General features: G+C 38.5%; 1 long non-coding RNA gene across 1 annotated transcript in view; it reads left to right on the top strand.

Moving 5' to 3' along the window:
• Window positions 1-19,003: 19,003 nt before the first annotated feature.
• Window positions 19,004-19,209, top strand: part of LOC106729656 — a 40,170-nt gene continuing 39,964 nt past the window's right edge. The window contains exon 1 of the long non-coding RNA XR_004318279.1: window positions 19,004-19,164. This is a non-coding gene — a long non-coding RNA (uncharacterized LOC106729656). The remainder of the gene's footprint in view (window positions 19,165-19,209) is intronic.

Below are 19,209 nucleotides of genomic sequence, written 5' to 3'. Positions count from 1 at the left end.
AGAGGAGTCATTACAACTGATTCTACAAAAATATAAAGTATCATATGAAAATATGAAAAATTATGCATAAAAAATTGGACAACCTAAAAGAAATGGAGAAATTCTTGGAGATATACATCTCCCAATTGTGAAAAGAATAAAAACAAATAAGGAGACTGAAGAAGTAATCAAAAACCTCCCAAAAAAGAAAAGACGAGGATCACATGACATTTTATGGATAAATTTAAACAAACATTTAAAGAAGAATTAATATCAATTCATTGTAAACTCTTAGAAAAAACAAGAAATAACACTTCAGAACTCATTCTATCAGGCCAGCATCACCCTAATACCAAAGTCAGGTGAAGACCTCACAGGAAAAGAAAACGTACAGATCAACATCTTTGGTAAACACAGACGCAAAAATTATCCTCAAAATACTAGCAAACCAAATTCAACTAAAAAAATTGTACTCCAAGAGCAAGAAGGATTTCTCCCTAGAAGGCAAGGATAGTTAAACATACATACAAATCAGGAGGATGCCAAAATGGAGACATAGGAGAATCCAGTCTCCATGTCCCCTTATAAAGATCAATGATTGAACAGCTATGCATGAACAAAAACAGCTCTGGGAAACCTCCAGAATCCACTTCAGAAATTTTAGCAACACTGCGGAGCAAAAAAACCTCAGAATAACTGCACAAAAAAAGAATTGTTCATCTTCAGGAAGGAACTTCCCAGCTAGAAAGAGTTCCCCTCACCAGCAAGGGAAGAGTGGAGGTAAGTGACCATCTTCTCCAGCCTCTTCGGGCAGGGTGTGAAGGTCCCACTTTAATTTAACCTCACCATATCAGCAAACCTGAGACTTACAGCACTGGCTAGGAACAAAGAAGAAAAGCAAGGGCTAATATTAGCAGAAGAGCCATTGTGGTACAGAGAACTGCAATGCATACAAATTCAGCAGATTTCACCACTGTTGACGTCAACAGCCAGCACAGACTCTACAGATGCCCTGCAGATTTGCCAGCTTTTGCTCCACGGTTTTTTGCATTTGCTGATGCCAGCCACCTGAGTCCCTCCCTCACCACCCCTACTGGAGTTGGAAACTGCACCAGTAGCCATCCCAGGAATCTCCAGCCATGTAAGTCACTAGCTGCCTGAGTCCTTCCATGCCTGTGACCTGCACCAATAGCTAACTCAGGTATCTGGGGCTATGTGAGTGCAAGACACCAGCCTAGACCCCCATAGCTGACTCCCACTGTTGTGCCCAAGATTGGGTCTATCCCCTTCAGCTGTGTGCTGCATACCACTAGCCTGATGCCCATCATCTACCTCCAATTCAGTATGCACACCTCCTGGGAAACTGTGCAGCCATGGGAAAGTACAACAACAACCAGGGCCCCCACAGCTGCTTGTGGGCCCAGATCAAGCCCTGCCTTCTGTCAAGGGCCAGAACCACCATACCTGCCTGTAGCTAGCCCCTTCAGCTGTGCACCTGCACACTTCCAACCTAACCCCTATCACTAGCCTCCCCTGCAGTGTGCATACCCAGGGGAAATTATGCAGCAGCAAGAGAGCATGCCAAAATCCAGGGCTTCCATAGGTGCTCAGGGCTCTCTATTCTGTTCCATTGATATATATGTCTATTTTTGTACCAATACCATGCTGTTATGATTACTGTAGCTCTGTAGTACTGTCTGAAGTCTAGGAGGGTTAGTCCTCTGGCTTCATTCTTTTTCTTCAGTATTGCTTTGGCAATTCTGGATCTTTTGTGATTCCATATAAATTTTAGAATTATTTGTTCTAGTTCTGTGAAAAATGTCCTGAGTAGTTTGATAGGGATCACATTAAATCTGTAGATTGCTTTGGGTAGTATGTCCATTTTAACAATATTAATTCTTCGAATCCAAGAGCATGGGATATCTTTCCATTTCTTTAAGTCATCTTTAATTTACTTAATCAATGTTTTATATTTCTTCTCATAAAAGTGTTTCACCTCCTTGATCAGGTCTATTCATAAGTATTCTATTTTTTGATACAATTTTTAAAGGGATTGTTTGTTTACTTTCCTCTTCTGATCTTTCATTGTTCGTGTAAAAAAAAATTCAACTGATTTCTGTATGTCAATCTTGTATCCTGCTACCCTGCCAAATTCTTTTTATTGCTCTAGCAGTTTTTGTGTGGAGCCTTTAGGGTTTTCTATATATAGTATCATGTCATCCACATATAGTAACAATTTTACCTCTCCTCTTCCAATTTGGATCCCTTTTATTTCCTTTTCTTGTGTGGTTGCTTTGGCTAGGACTAAGGAAGTCTTTCTTCTTAGGCATGTCAACCCCTTGTTTATTTACCATGTCTCTCATGGTAAATTTGTTCCTACTATTGATGGAAAGTGTTCATTATCTTCTGTCTGTTTCACACATGCACTGACCATTATGTGCAGGTTAATGGAAGAATACCTTATCTTCTACCTTCATGAGGTTCCTACCTTTGATCATTTCCTTATGACCTAAGAACCAACTTCAGTGGACTCTTAAAATGAAGGGAGTTACTAATAAAGACTCTCTCCTTGGCCAAACTTAGTTAGGTTCCTCTGAGCCCTCTTTTCAACTATGCTTTAACCTTGGCCCCAGTCCTATCTTTGGCTTACCCAGTCTGATTTTAGCAAGAATCCTGCTAAGTCAGTTTAGAGAGAATCTCCCATACTTGATATCTGATCAAGTTTTTCATCTCCCACATTTGATGTATAAGTCCTTGGCCTGCCATTACCAAGAATCCTGTTAGGTCTGTTTAGCAAGAATCCTTCTACCTTTGATAGCTCCTCTGACTAATTTTCTATCCACTGACCCTCTCACCCTGCTCCTTGGATAGAAATCCTCCCATGTCCTTCTTATATTTGGAGATGAGCCCAATCTCTCTCCCCTACTGCAATACTCCTATTGAAATAATTTTGAATGAATTCTTCCTCACCATTTTAGTAAGTGTCAGAATACATATCCTTTAACACTATGCTCTTTTGGTACAGACTTTGCTCTTGAGTGTGGGCTTTCTACTGTCTACCTGGGACTTTATTGATCATAAATTACTTCTCTATATTTTTGGTTTCATAACCAGATATTTACTTGTGGTCCATTCCCAATTTATTGATTTCTGGTTTAGAAGGCCCCTATGGCTTTTTGATACATCCTACTTTCAAGAATTTGACTCTGGTTTATTAGTGTAATGGCCCACAGTCAAGTGATGTCCTGTCTTCATTTAGCACCCAGGCTGGGCCTGTAATCTGCAGTTGAGCTGATGCTATATGTTTTAATAGAAACATGATTTGTCAGCTTACCAAAAACAACTGAATGCATACCTGCAAGTAGAATATTCCACTAGAAGTACTTCTTTGTACCTCCTTAAAACCACTGACTACCTAGCAACCAGGCAGTCTTACCCTAGAGCAACTAAGGCTTCAGTCTTGGGCCTCCATGATATCCTCTGGAATGCCACAGAACAGTTGCTTTTTGCAATACTCCAAATGACACTAAAATGCTCAGAAGAATGTCTATGCCTCTCATTTGCCCAATCATTCTCCCAGAGAAAAGATTAACACCATTAAGGGTATTTGCCTATCAATAAAATCCTAGGTACCTATGCTTTTTGTTTCATATGGAAATGTATTGTTTCTTATGGAAATGTACAGTGTGAACAAAACAAAGCCCCTGAACTGTAAACAATTAAAACTATTGGGGAGAAATACACAAAACAAATGGACGCATAATATTAGATAGGTTTGAGAAAAACAAAGCAGACTGAGTGGTTAGAGTGACAGATTATAGGTGATCAGGGAAGGCTTCTTTGAGATAACATTCGAACAAATACTTGATTAGAGAGAGCAATTCATTTGTGTCATGTTAGTGTTGACATCTGTTAATTGTATTTTTTTCATTCAAGATTTTTCTGGTTCTTCATATGACAAGTGATTTATGATTGTATTCTGGACATGCAAGTATTATGTTTTGAGTGTCCAAATCATACTTACATCTTATATTCTAGCAAGCAGTTTAGATTTAGCCCTCAGGTTTTGGCCTACTTTTGTGGGCTATGTTTCAAATGACAATTTGGTTTTCACAGGCCTTAAAAAGCTATTCAACTCTGCTTCATTTATTTGCTACCCAGAGGCGAATCTGAAAACTTGGGCAGGATTTCAATTTCTTGTACAGGTCACTTGGGGGTTCTACACAAGACGCTATAAATATGTTGAAAAATTCCTTTCTCCAGCTCCTTCCTCGTCTCTCCAGTTGGAAGGGAGAGAAACACCACCTATCTAGCTCACCCAACTCTGTCTCCTAGATATCACTTCATTAAAAGGGGAATACTGCCTCCCAGCCACCAAGTGGGGCAAGGTATATTAGTCATTTTTAAGTATCAAGGAATTTAAAGTTGAAAAACTTTCACTCTCTATGTATCTCTGGCAGATAAACAAAATACACAGGTGTGCAACATCTTACCAAAAAACACTGAGAAATTCAGCTGACATAGATTTATCAAGTGGTATACAGACAGAAGGAAAGAAATTTGTCTCTAAGTGGATCAAAACCAAGGAGAGTATGCTGAGAACTACGCTGTATTAGAACAGAGAACACAAAGGTTGTCCAGCGAAGCAAAACCAATGAAGTACAATGGCAAGGAAAATGAACGTGTTCCTACTACTGATTATACAACAAAGTTAAACAAACTGAGCAATCAGCGTGTGACATTCATTCACAAGACCTCCTTTTTGCCAAGAGTAAATATTCAATAAATAAATAAAATTTTTAAAAATAATAAAATTGCCTTTCTGATTTCTTTACCCATGAATGCGTCATTTCCCAATATGGTGGTCTGGGTAAGGGCATTTTCATTAGAAAATTAGTTCCTAGTTAATGGGTATGTGTAACCTTTCTGATAAACTTTTTATTTCTTAAACTTTTAAAATTAGTTTTATTTTATTTTTTCTTTCCGTTTTATTCAACACTGACATTCAACACTGTATAAGTTTAAGGTGTACAATATGATTTGACTTACATATATCATGAAATGATCATCACAAGTTTAGTGAACATCCATCGTCTCATATACAAGATTAAAGAAACAGAAAAAAATGTTTTTCCTTGTGATGGGAAATCAGGATTTACTCTCTAAACAAATTGCATATATAGCATACAGTAGTGTTAATTATATTTATCATGTTATACATTATATCCCTAGTACTTATTCATCTTATAACTGTGAGTTTGTATATTTTAACTGCCTTCATCCAATTCCCTCTCCCTTCACCCTTTGCCTCTAGTAACCACAAATCTGATCTCTTTCTGTGACTTTGTTTATTTGTTTGTTTTTGAAGTATAATTAACCTATAACACTATTAGTTTCTGTTACACAATATAGTGGTTCAAAATTTCTATGCATTTTAAAATGATCACCACTATAAATCTAGTTACAATATGTCACCATATGACGATTTACATAGCTATTGACTATATTCCCCACACTGTCACCCGTGACATTTTTTTTTTGCAGCTGGAAATTTGTGCCTCTTAATCTCCCTCACCTACTTCTTTCCTCCCTGACCCTCTCCCCTCTGGCAACCACCAGTTTGCTCTCTGTATCTATAACTCTCTTTCTGTTTTTGAATGCTTATTCATTTGTTTTGTTTTTTAGATTCCACATATAGGTGAAATCATACAGTATTTGTCTTTTTCTGTCTGGCTTGTTTCATTTAGCATGATACCCTCTAGGTCCATTCATGTTGTCACAAATGGCAAGATTTCATTCTTTTTTACATCTGAGTAATATTCTGGTGTGTGTGTATATATATATACCACACACACATATATATACCACATCTTTATCCACGCACTTATTGATGGGCACACAGATTGCTTCCGTATCTCGGCTATTCTAAGTAATGGCACAATGAACATAGGGTGCATATGACTTTTCAAATAGGGTTTTCATTCTCTTCAAATAAATAGCCAGGAGTGGAATTGCTGGGTCCTATGGTATTACTATTTTTAAAATTTTGAGGAATCTCAACACTGTTTTCCATAGTAGCTGCACCAATTTACATTCCCACCAACATTGCATGGGGTTTCCCTTTTCTCAATATCCTGGCCAACACTTGTTATTTGCTGTCTTTTTGATAGTAGCCATTCTGACAGGTGTGGGATGATACTTCATTGTGGTTTTGATTTGTGTCTCCCTGATGGTTAGTGATGTTGAGCATATTTTCAGATGCCTGTATGTTTTCTTTGGAAAAAATGTCTATTCAGTTCCTTTGCCCATTTTTTAATCTGGTTGTTTGTTTATCTGAAGTTCAGTTGTATGAATTGTTTGTATATTTTAAAAAGCACTTATAATACATTAAAGATGGTAAAAGATCAAAACTGCATTTCATTTAGGGTTGTGTTTCCCATGTTATTGTAGTGGGATGAATGGTGACCCCCCAAAAGATATGTCTACATCCTAATCCCTAGAATCTGTGATTTCCTTAAATGGCAGAGGGTATGATTTTAAGTTAAGGATCTCAAGAGGAGGTGCTTATTCTGCATTATCTAGGTGAGCCCTGAATGCAATCACCTTACAAAAGAGAGGTAGAGAGAGTTTACAGACACCAAGAGGAGAAGGCAGTGTGAAAACAGAATGGAGCGAGATGTGGCCACAAGCCAAGGAGTGCCAACTGGCATCAGAAGCTGGAAGAAGCAAGAAAGAGATTGTCCCTAGGATCTCCAGAGGGAATGCGGCCCTCTCATCACTTTGATTTTGGACTTCTGTACTCCAGAACTGTGAAAGATAAGTTTTTGTTGTTTTAAACCATCCAGTTTGTGGTAATTTGTTTTAGTAGCCTCAGGAAACTAATACAATTATCTTTATACAATTTTCTTATTTCTTCTTTGCCTTCTACATGAATTTCACATTCGCTATGGAGTTTCCAATTATTGAGATACTATACTGAAAAAAGAACATGAAATGGTGAGTTCAGAAAAGAAAGCAAATGAGTCAGCAGTCTTATTCTTTCTTATACACAGGTATACATTTATTTGCTTATTAATCACCAATGGCTACAGGATGTTATAAACTCTAGTCAACATTTTGCCTTTGGTCATTTGAAATCAAGTCATAGGGTTCAAGAACCAATCCACAGAGTTCAGGTTTATGCATTTATTTATGCTTCATTCCTTAAGATAGAGTAAGCAATGGTCCTGAAGGAGGAGGTTCTTGAACAATGATGGTGGTGGTGATGGCTTATCACTTATTCCAGGTAAAGGAATTGGAGGAAGAGGAGCAAATCCTGTGGATAGAAGAAGTGCTGGTAGAGCTGGTGATGGGGATGGCCCTCCATCTGTCTGTGGATGCAGTGAAAGACATCCTGAAGTTTACAAGTAACCTGAGGGCCCATGCTCCTCTAATATAAATAATCCCAATTTTCAAATGCTTGTGATAAAATATGCAGTAGTCTAATAGTAGAAATTTGTGGAATTTTTAGAGATTATACACTACTTATTAACTTATCAATATTCAAGGACTTAACAGTACACACAAAGGAGTTGTACACATATTGGATTAGCATTTTAAATTCCACAGAATGACTACTTCTGCTCTAACATTCTAATGCTAGAAGGGTTGGCATCCTCATTAAAAACTTTGTGACATACTAATCTAAAACAGAAAAATCAGACTTCATGATGAACATATACAAAGAAGAGGTACACTATCTGTGCTGGACCTGTGAGACTAGTTGGTTCAAATATGGATAATTAATACAAGGATATGGTTTGATCCCCTTTGGGCTAATTAGCTTTTATACAAAGTGTTTATCTCACAGTGCCAATGACCTAGCTGTCTTCTAATAAAATAAGAAATATTCCTTGCGTAGTAGTACATGCTTATCAAAGTTTTTACATCTATTGTCCCTTTTGATCTTTGCTATAACCCTGTAATATAGGTAGGGCAAGTAATTTCATCTTACTGCTTATAGATGAGAAAACTGAGACTCCAAAAGTTTAAGTGACAGGTAAAAAGGTCACAAATTTAGTGTAAAACGTGATTAGGATTTGAATGCAGTTCTTCATATAATTCAGTTCTCTTTCTGCTACAGCAGACTACCTCCTCATGAATACATGTCATTTGTCATGAACTGAGGACAGAACCTAGGTGAATGCTCTAATTTGGGAAGTAAAAAAAGGAAAGAAACTGACTTCTTATAGATGTGAAAAGTGAAGTAGGAGGATAGAGAAAAAAATGAAAGCTTTACTGAAAAATTATCAAATTTTACAGATATAGGAAAGCAGAGTTAAGCCAGGAAAAGGCTACCAGATCGGGTCATTTGGAGTTTACTGTTGAGTTTTTACATAACTTTTTAGTAGAAACAGACCAATTCAAGCAACAAACACCTATTGAGGATCCACTATGTTAAGAGGCAATCTTCACATCGTGAATATTCTCTCCAAACAAGCTGTCTTGAGGAGGGCACTTAATTAGTTGTAAAGTATAGACCACTTAAGAAAGACTTTAAGTATACGTGAAAGCTTTCCTCAAAGAGAATGTAGGTGGGACTATAAAGTTGATAGGTTTTCAAATGATAGTAGTCAAGATTACAGAAGTCTACAAAAGCTTTTGGGATCATTAAAATAATTGAAGATTTTCTTCATGAAAGGACATGTGGTTCTCATGGTTAATTTTATGTGTCAACATGATGGGGTAACAGGGAACCCAGATATATGGTCAAACATCATTCTGGATGTTTCTGTGAGGGTGTTAATGGATGAGATTAACATGTGACTTAACAGACTGAGTAAAGCAGATTGCCCTCCCTAATGTGGGTGTGCCTCATCCAATCAGTTGAAGACCTGATTATAACAAAAATGCTGATCTTCCAACTAATAAGAGGGAATTCTTCCTGCTTAACTGCCTTTGAACTGGGACATCAGCTTTTCTGTGTGCACTGGAACTCGAACTGAAACACTGACTCTTTCTGGGTCTCAAGAGTGCTGGCCTTCCAACAGGAACTATACACCATTGGCTTTCATGGTTCTCAGGCCTTTGGACTCAGACTAGAACTACACCAATTGCTCTCCTGAAATCCCAGCTTGCCAACTCACCCTGCAGATCTTAGGATTTGCCTGCCACCGTAATCATGTGAGTCAATTCCTTATTTTTTATATATATATACACACACATAAAATATACCCTGCTGGTTCTGTTTCTCTGGAGAACTGAGAGAAATACAAAAGTTGCCCCAAGTTTTCAAATTAAAATGAAAATTTTCTCTCAAAAACAGTTTTGCTTGTATAATGTATTCTGTCACAACATATTTAGGGAGTTTAAAAAACCAAAGCTTGAGTCTTTCCACACATGGAAATGATTTGTCTTAGGAAATCAGACTCATAGAGTTATTTAAACTAAAATGTTGATATACCAGAAAGTCTGTTACTAGTCACATTTTCCTTCCATTTAACAGATAATTTTCTACCACAGAACTCATCTTGACATGATACAATATATATCTAGTTTCATTACCTGGGTTCAACTTTGCTGGAATTCTGTTCCAAGCTCTTTGATCTTTTCTTCCTTTTTTTTTTTTTTTTGGCATCTTGTTTTGCGCTTAAGTTCAGGCTCTGAATTCTTATTTTATCTGCAATGATCACCACCATAAATGCACACTTAATAACATATGATTTTCTGAAAGTATTAAACAATATTACGTACAAAGTAAATGGAACACTCTTTGCTTCTTTAATTCCCAGGCCTTCACTCATGATTGTTTTCATGACAATTTAATACCTCTGTGTGGGGATGGGGTTAGTGCTGGTAGTAGTAGTGGTAGTAATGGAAAAATATGCCCTCAGCCCAAGGCAAACAAAACATTTTCACTCCCGGAAAAGAAAAACTATAAAAAAAATTTTAAACGGATGGACCACGTTTCTCTCCCTATTTCATGGACATTTTTGTTATTTTGCTGTTGAAAATTGTATCTTAATAATGTATGCTGTTTTTTAATGTTATATATACTATGGATCTAGGTTTAATAAATTAGAAAATTAAGTCTAAAGATAAGCTGTCAGTTCAACTTCTTAAATATATTTAACCTTGAAAAGGAATCACACTTCCAGAACATTCAAATTGATGCACATAAATACAAATTAGAATCTTTCTACTGCATCCTTCATTTTCTGGCATTGTAAAAGATGTGCGCCACAAAACCAGACAGTAGAATGATATACACCATAAAGGCATTGTCCTTGAGATGGCAAATCAAAACACTTGTATAAAATGTTATGAGATGAAATGTGGGAGGTTAAAATACAGTACAAAGCCAGAGGGATTGGCTGAATGGTGAGCATTATTCTGCTGTGTCCTGCCAGAACTGTCTCATTCAAGCCTCTAAACAAGTCCAGACAAGCCTAAATACTTCACATGAACACTTCTTAAGTCCTACTAAAAAAAACCATACACATCTTACTTCACTTTTGTGGCAGTGTCACCTCAAGTCATTTTAGAAGGCTGTATGCATAACCCAACAGCGCTACTTTTGTTTCTAAAAGTGATAGATCTTGTCTAGAATTGTTTTTAGCTTATGTGGAACAATAAAAATTACCTAAACTGTTAGTAAATATTCATTATCAGAGTATATTTGAACTTTAGAAATTATAGAAGGCATTCAGATCCAAGTCTGAAGAAAGAGCAAGTGAGCAATGTGGGGTCCAGCCTGAAATACTACTTAATAACTGTTCTATCCATTCATACCCGATTCCCTGGAGAATGTGCCACAGGGGCTGATCCAAATCTTCTCTAGTTTCATTAAATTTCACACCCTCCCCAGAGCTTTCATGATCAATCAATGACCTGGTTTCCTAGCTCACTGAGAAGACGTGAGCTTGTTCACCTTCACTACTATTCATGTTATGATTTCTCTGAATCCACATTCCCATCTTCCCCCCTGCAATTAGCTTCTCCTCCTGGGCTTTTTGAGCATAGTGCCTTCACAAGCACACTGTTCACCACTGCTTTCTGTAAATGTTTCATTGCTACCTTTGCAGAGAGGCATACAGTTTTTCTCGAATTTAAAATTAACAACACATGGAATCAGAATCACACAAATCCGCAATATGTGAGCCGGGAGAAGCCTTCTTAGAAGTCCACTAATTTTATCCTCCACGTCTAACGATGAAGCATTTAGGATCCAAGGAGTGTGACTTACTTAAAGCCACAGCCAATTAGCAGCATTGCTGAGATCAGGTCTTACTGCTTGCTTATCATTCTATAACCTCTTTTCTTTTTTCCTTTATACTGCCACTTTAAATGACTCAGAAGAAGAGAAGGTATACATGTAGTCATTGGGAGAATATACATGGTTTCATTCTAAATATTGGTGAAGAGAATAAGAGAATAAAGCATCAAACACTGAAACGACTTTGTTATTGTTTTTCAGCGCTGCTTTTCCTAAAATATATCCTTACGGAAAGCTTTGACAGAGAGAGTCACAATTTGCTCCAGTCCTGTGTGACTGGTGAAAGTGCCTAAAACTAAGTGGATTCTAAGATTCTCAAACTGAGTTTTGAATATGCTACTTAAAATAAGAACATTAGGTACATAAAGATCTATTAATCAAAAACCATGCAGTGTTTTCACCAATTAAACTGACAGTTTCCTACAAACATTTGATGCTCAAGCTGTTAGAATCTATTCTAGTAACAAGAAAAATAGACATTTCTTCAGAAACCCTTAGTAACTTCTGTGATGCTCTATGACATCTGGAGTGAAATAGGAAAAATGATTATCTAATCTCCATGAAAAGTCAGTTTTGAAGAGACAGCAATATGAAAGCACTTTAGTTTCTTGTCAGACAGATGAAAACTAGAGTTTTTGGCTTCTGCTTCAATCCTCCTCCCTTCCACCAACAGGAAAGGAATACTATATGAAAGATTCATAGGAAGTAGAAAGAAAAGGAATGAAACTTTGGGTAGAACCTAGTAATAATTGTAGCTATGCTTTCATGAAACAAACAAAAGACAATCTAGGTATAAATAAAGCTGGCAATTGCTAAAAAGCATTTGTGTAAGACATTAACATTAAAAGAAAAGAGGACCTAAATTTTACCAAACCTTATGAAATAGGAATGTCATTTTTCAAATGTACAGTAGAAAATCTAAAGTAGCTAAATGAACTCACTCTAAGCAGCGAGGGTGGGAGGTTATTTGGTTTTTGTTGCCATCAAGAAGGCTGACTTTAGAGACCATAGAACTAGATAGCCATCTCACAGACCTCCAAGAACTACCTATTGTAAGGAAGTGATAGCTGAAGGAGTGTAATGGGGTGTTATTGAGGCTGATTGCTTCTGACCATATTCTTTCCACAGCCTAATGTTATTTCATTTCATCAATCACTTTAATATACAATGGCTAGTGTTTTCTTCTATATGTATTAAAGGTGATGAGGAAGCAACAGTAGATTATAGTAACTTTATTAGGGAAAAGAAATTTCGAGGTTATGTTTTGGGTCCAGAAGTGTAAAGTACTACATAACCGAAACAATATTTAAAAGGTTTTGCAAAACAGAAATGAGAGGATATGTGATTAAATTAAAATATTTAATCTAACATTTAATGATCCTTATCATTTTTGTTTTTATTTTCTTCAGCTTTTCACTAATCTACACAAGAATTCATTAAAATTAAACAAAAGTGATGAGAAATTATCACAGCAGACCCAGCCATCCTATAAGTCCACAATGCAGAGTATCACTTATTTTATTGTGGTAAAGTATACTAATAGGGTTCAGGACATGCTACCCTAAAATATGGCACCTTGGCATAGTGAATATTTTAAGCTAAAGGAGTTTGAGAAATGGCAGAAACAGTTTGTGCTCTTTACCTTCTCCCCCAATCACCTTTCTCCCCTCAAATGGGTCATAAAACCCTCCTGTGACAGGTGCCCACCCTATACCTGGAGGAAAGGAGCATCTTTATCTCTGAATTAGAAGGTGTACAAAGAAGAATCTGAACAAACAGGCCTTGCTAAGATGACCCCCGTTTACTACAATTACTTCATACTCCTTAATCTATCATATCCCTTCACAACAGTCCACCCTTCATCAAACCTAGCATTAAAGACGTGAGTTTAACCATTCTTCACATCTTCATTTCCTTATGAAAGATTCTGTGTCACATAAAACATATCAAATGTCTCTGTCAGTTTCATTTTCAGATCTAGCCAGGGATGCTAAGTGGGTTGAGGAAAACGTATTCCTCTCCTACAATACATAACATAAAACTGACCATTTTATAGATTACCATTTTATACCTATTGCCATTAAAGATAAATTGGCCTATCCCACACATAAATCATAAGCTGCCACATATTCTTTTCTTAGCTAACTTAATGAATTCAACAGGACGTGTGCTGAGGGCCATAACCAAGCATCCATGAATATATTTTAAGCACATTCTTACTATTTAAAAATGATTCCAATATTTTTCAACTTTTATGATTACAGAATTCTATAAAATTTCTTTCATGATTTGTTGTGGGTGGAAATGTGCCAGACTCTATATTTATGATGATTAACATTCAAAATACCTTAAACAAAAGCATTGATAGGAGGAGATATAATAACACTTGTTAATATGAGATTCTTGTGAAAGATTGTACTTGAGTAATATTCAAACATTCAATCTGGGGCAGAAAGTATCAAAACATAAGGAAAAATTTCTCAAGTACAAGTACACCAGGAGCAAGTTTTTTCGATATATGTAATTGCCTTAATAATAAATTATCCTTAGTTAAGCATGGAAAAAATAACTAAAGAACCTCTTCAGAGAATAATGCTGTTCTCATTATTATATATACCAAGGGAACAAAAAACTTTTTGGTGTGATGGATATATTCGTTATTTTGAGTATAGTGATTATCTCTCAGGTGAAACACATGTCAATATTTATCAAATTGTATACTTTAAACAGGGTATCTTCTGTCACTTATACTCATATTAATAAAGCTTAAAGGGAAAAACCTGTGTGTCTAGGGCAACATAACCAAGGAGAAAAGAGTTTAAATAATCAGGGCAAAGAGTAGCCTGATCTTGTTCATTGCTGGCCATGCTTGAAAAATATTTTCATTCTAATTTCAATGGAAAATCATTGGAGAGTTTCAGATATGATTTGAAAGATGGGCAACAGTAGAATCACATCTGTGTGAAACCGAATGAGACATTGCACTCCCTAAGTCCAGGTGCTCTCAAGAGAGAGGTCCATAGGTTTCCTTAAAGTTCCTGAAGTATCTGCTCATTTGTGTGTGTATGTGCACATGTGGATTTTTAAAGTTAATTTCCACACTATTCATCAGCTTCTAGAGGCACTAGCACTAATAGTCATGCCATTGCCAGAGGTGACCCTGTTAACTGTATAGTGTTATAACAGAAAAGAACATACCTGACTCCATATTAGATGTGCTCCTTTAGCTCTAACCCTGTGCTCTGTTTCCTGTTCTTAGTCTTGCTGGTTCTGCAAATTTTGTAAAAGAATGTTGCCTAGAGCCTGAAATATACAGGATATCCCACTCTCAAGGTTCCGATTTTTAAGGGTTTAACACTTTCCCATTCATATAAAGATAAAAAGTTGAAGAATAGAAAATAACATTTATCTTGTTGGAGGTTTGCAGGGAAACCACCACTTGACCTATGTGGACAGCTGAAAGAACAAAGGATTCCAACACCAAGAAGTTGGAGACAACCAACCATATTCCCTCCCCTTTTTGGTATAAAAGGAGCCTACATTCTGACATGGGGGAAGATAGTTCTCCAGGACGTTAGTCTGCCATCTTCTCGGTCTTATGGCTTTCAGAATAAAGTCCTATTCCTTGCCGCAACACTTTGTCTCCCGATTTATTGGCCTGTCGTTCAGCAAGAAGAATGAGTTTGGACCCGATAATAGTGTGTGTCTTTCAGAATTGCCTCCATATACTTACATTCTCATACAAGGAATCATTAAAAATAAATACCCTTTAAGCTGTTGAATAATTCTACAAGATTTAAAAAACACCTATTTGCAGTCCTAACTGAAGACACAACCAATTACAGGTCTGTAAATGCATTCAGAATCAACTCTTTCAGTTGGCATTTTCTCCCATATATCTCAATAACATACCCAAAATATAATTATCAGTTTTGGTTGGCACAGTTGTGTTTGTGGATATTTATAGCTCTTTATCATGGATCACTTCAAACAAAGCAGACAGAACAATATTAACAAAAATTCTATATGTCAGTAAAGCAGCTTCAACAATCAACATTTTGCCAACTAAGTTTTATTTGTTTTTTAGCATATTTCAAAGATATTCCAGATATCATACGACTTCATGCATAAACCCGAGGAGTTATTTCCTCCGCATACTCTACTGTACCATAAACTATAATGAATACGGCTTTAAAAAACCATAACCAAAATACTATCATTGCATCAGACAAAAATTACAACTATTCCTTAATGCCACTGGAAAACATCCACGTCCAGTGTACCTCCTTGACATAAATATCTCTCTTAAATTTTATTTGTTCTTATTTGGATGCAAACAAGTATCTTACATAGCATTAGCTGAAATATGACTTAACTCTCTTTTCATCTATAACAGCCTCTCCCCACTTTCTTTGATGAAAAGACTGGATTATTTGTCCTGTAGAATTACATTCTGTATGTGTCTGTATGCATCCTGTCCTGAACATGTTCCATTAGAAACAGAATATCCTGTAGTGAGATCTAAGGGCTTGGTTAGATTCAGGCTCAATTATTTTAGCAAGAACATATTACAATTGATGCTTTGTCCTCCTATTGCATCATATCCAAACACACACGATATCTGTTCCCCACAGTTTCCCACATTTTTGATGTAAAAATTAATCAGTGGGTTGGTGTACTCTCACTGTGCTTCACCCACATTATAAAATTTCCCATCCATCTTTTACTTAATTTTTATTAAATTTACAAGTTGGCTTACTTTTTTATTTTTGATATGCCATTTAGATACTACATAATCCACCACATTAAAGCGTACAAGTTATGGGAGTTTTTTAGTATGTTCAGAAAATTGTGGGCCCATGACCACAATAAATTTTAGGACACTTTCATCACCCCAGAAAGAAAGTCCATACTTACTAGTCATTCCTATTCTCCCGTGGGACTGATAACCCACTGCAGTGGTATAAAGATGATTTCAAAGTGAAAACATCTGACCTACAATGGAGGCGGAACTAAATCTTTTCTGAAGTTCCCTTATCTGACTAAAGCAGAACTTTATGAGAGACAGATTCCACCACCCCACCCACATGAGGCAGGGTGTCTGATCAGGGAGGCCTGATTTTGGATACCAGAATATTCCAAAAGATTTTGTAAACAAGTCTCATCAGACTTCTATCCTTTGAAGTCCTAATCCACCAACCCCTCCTTGTGAAGCTGGTATATAAACCCCTATCTCTGGCTGTTTAGGGAGCCTCTTCGTCTGAAAGCTTCTATATAGTAAATAAACTTTTCTCCTGTTCATTTACTGTTATTTAATTTTCAAGCCCCTAGCCACTGGAACCTAAGATGGTGAAGGAAAAGTTTTCCTCCCAACATCCTCCTCTCACTATTCCCTGGTAACCATGAATTAATTTTCTATTTCTGCAGATTTGCCTGTTCTGGGTATTTGATGTGAATGAGATCATAAAATGTGTGTTCTTTGGTGTCTAGCTTTTTCCATGTATAAAAATGTCTTTAAGGCTTATCATGGTTTTTAGCACGTATCAGTAGTTCATTCCATATTATGGCTAAATAAAAATCTATAGTATGGGTAAAGCATATTTTGCTTTAAACATTCGTCAGCTGATGGACATTTGGGTTGTTACCCATTTTGAATTTATGAATAATGCTGTCATAAACGTTCAGGTACAAGTTTTGGTTTGAATGTCTCTTTTCAGTTCTCTGGGATATATGTCTAGGAGTGGAATTGCTAATCATGTGGTCACTCTTTAACTTTTGGTGAGAGTCAAATTGCTTTCCACAATGTCTGCACCATTTTACATTCCCACCAGTGTATGAGGGGTTTAATTTATCCACATCCTCATAAGCTTGTTAATTTCCATTTTATTTTTTAATATAGCCATCTATGTAGGTGGGAAGTGGTACCTCCTTGTGGTTTTAATTTTCAGTTCCCTAATGACTAATGATGTTGAACATCTTCTCTTGCTCTCTGTGGCCGTCTGCACAAGGGCAGCAATGGATTTGCAGCATGAGAGCCCACCGTGTGTGAACTAATCCTGGTTCGCATTGGCAAACCACTTTGCTTCGCTGGACCTTGGTTTCCTGGCACAATGACTGCTTACTGAACCTGTGTCTGTCCAGGGAACAGAAACAGCAAAAAGGCTCTGACTGGGATCTCTGCGCGGGCAAAGAGCCACTACTCCCTAGAGTGAAGGAAAAGAAACAGAGGAATCCAGAGGGGCAGCTGAGATCAGAGCCCAGGCACCAGTCAGGTAATTCCATCTGGGGAAGAGGCGGCCGATCTCCTCACTTTCCGCCCTCAACAAGGTGGGCATGTTGTGGCAGGGCAGTAACCCTCCCCTCACCCACTAGGAGCTGATGGCAGCTGGGCTCTGTGAAGGTTCCTGTGTTGACCTGAAATGCAAAAAGGCAGCTGCCTGGCCAGGACAAAGCAGCTCAGGGCCCTCATTGTCCTTCTGCTTCCAGCCCTGAAAATTCCCACCACCTCTGCCCCAACAGCAGGGAAAGCAGGAGAAAGGGGGATGTGAGTCAGCCTGAGCCAAGAGCCAAAGCTGGGAGTAGCCGGGCTGCAGGTGGTCTTAGGGGGCCTGGGCCTGCTCAGGTCCTCTGTGAGGGAGCAGAACAGAGGCAGGGAATTCTGAGGAGTTAGGGGCATCAGCATGCCAGGAGTTAGGTGCTGCCCTGGGGTTGGTGCCAAACCCATGGATACCTTTTAAGTGTATAAAGATGGTTACACTGGGGAGTAGATCTGAGCAGGGGTGACTTCGATTTTCCCTTGAAATACTTCTGCATTTGTGAATATGGTTTTTCTTAAATAATAATCCAGCAAGTGTTACATCTGTCAATGGCAATAAAGAGTCAACAAAAATGTCTTCAAAATGGATGGTTTTAGTTACCAAAGAGCTGCAGGTTCCTCAAGGGCCTAGAGACAATTGTTTCTAAGGCTCTTTATTTGCATCTCTCCCCTCCCTACACCCTGCCACAGGGAACAAGGTACTGGGAGCATACAAGCCCCAATTTAACACCCATCATCTCGGAGTGGCGGGATCACCTGTTATCTTCCTTTTGCTCTCTTTGCTGCACGTGACTCCATTATGTGAACGTTATTTTGCAAGACGAGCATGCTCCTTTTTCGAACCGGAAAAATAAATCAAGGAAGGCGAAACCTGCAAGTCGCTGTGACTCCTTGGGACCCAGCACACCTCCACCCACCTAGGCGGTGTGGATACCCCCTGCAGCAGCCCCCCACCCCCACCCCGAAAGCCACTTCAGAGGTGACTAGCAGGTCGTTGGCAAACAGCGGGAGGTAACCGGGCGCAGGGAATGCCTGCTGTTGCAAGGAATCTGCCGCCCACCTGAGGAGGCAGCAAGCCAAGTATTAATATCCTCAGGCATATGCATGATACAAACTTGTAACTTCGTTTGAAAGTGTACTTATTCAAAGTTTTTCCCTCTAAATAGTTTTGCGACTGTTCAAAAATTTCCGTTATACTGTTCCTTCACATTCACGGTTTGCTCACTTGTCGGCAAGGACCCTACAAGGGGGGGGGACAAATTGGTACTTCAGAGCAGAGGGCGAAAGACGGGAGGCTTCATCTCCGCCTTTCCCAAGCTCACCTCTCCCACCGCCCCGCACCTGGGACCTTCTCAGGAGGTCCCACCCCCTCCCCTGGGCGGGGCCAACACTGAGGAATCCGGATTCCCAACCCCTCCGCCCCTCAGAAGCGCCCCACCTCCCGGGCGTCTCCGAGGAGACGCGGACGACGTGGGGAGGGGAGGCGGTCTACCCGGGGCCAGGCGGGAGCTGCTTTACGGCAGGGGCGGGCGGGGGGCGCAGTTGAGTCCCACCGGCTCCCGCGCGAGGATCGGAGCGGCCCGGGTCTCCCCTCGCGGCGCGCGGCCGCAGCCAGGTGGGTCCCCCCAGCCTCCTTCCTCTCCTTTCCCTTCCTTTCCCT

The sequence above is a fragment of the Camelus ferus genome, chromosome X, assembly GCF_009834535.1.
Source record: "Camelus ferus isolate YT-003-E chromosome X, BCGSAC_Cfer_1.0, whole genome shotgun sequence".
Classification (NCBI taxonomy): Eukaryota; Metazoa; Chordata; class Mammalia; order Artiodactyla; family Camelidae; genus Camelus; species Camelus ferus.
This window is presented reverse-complemented; position numbering and strand designations above follow the sequence as displayed.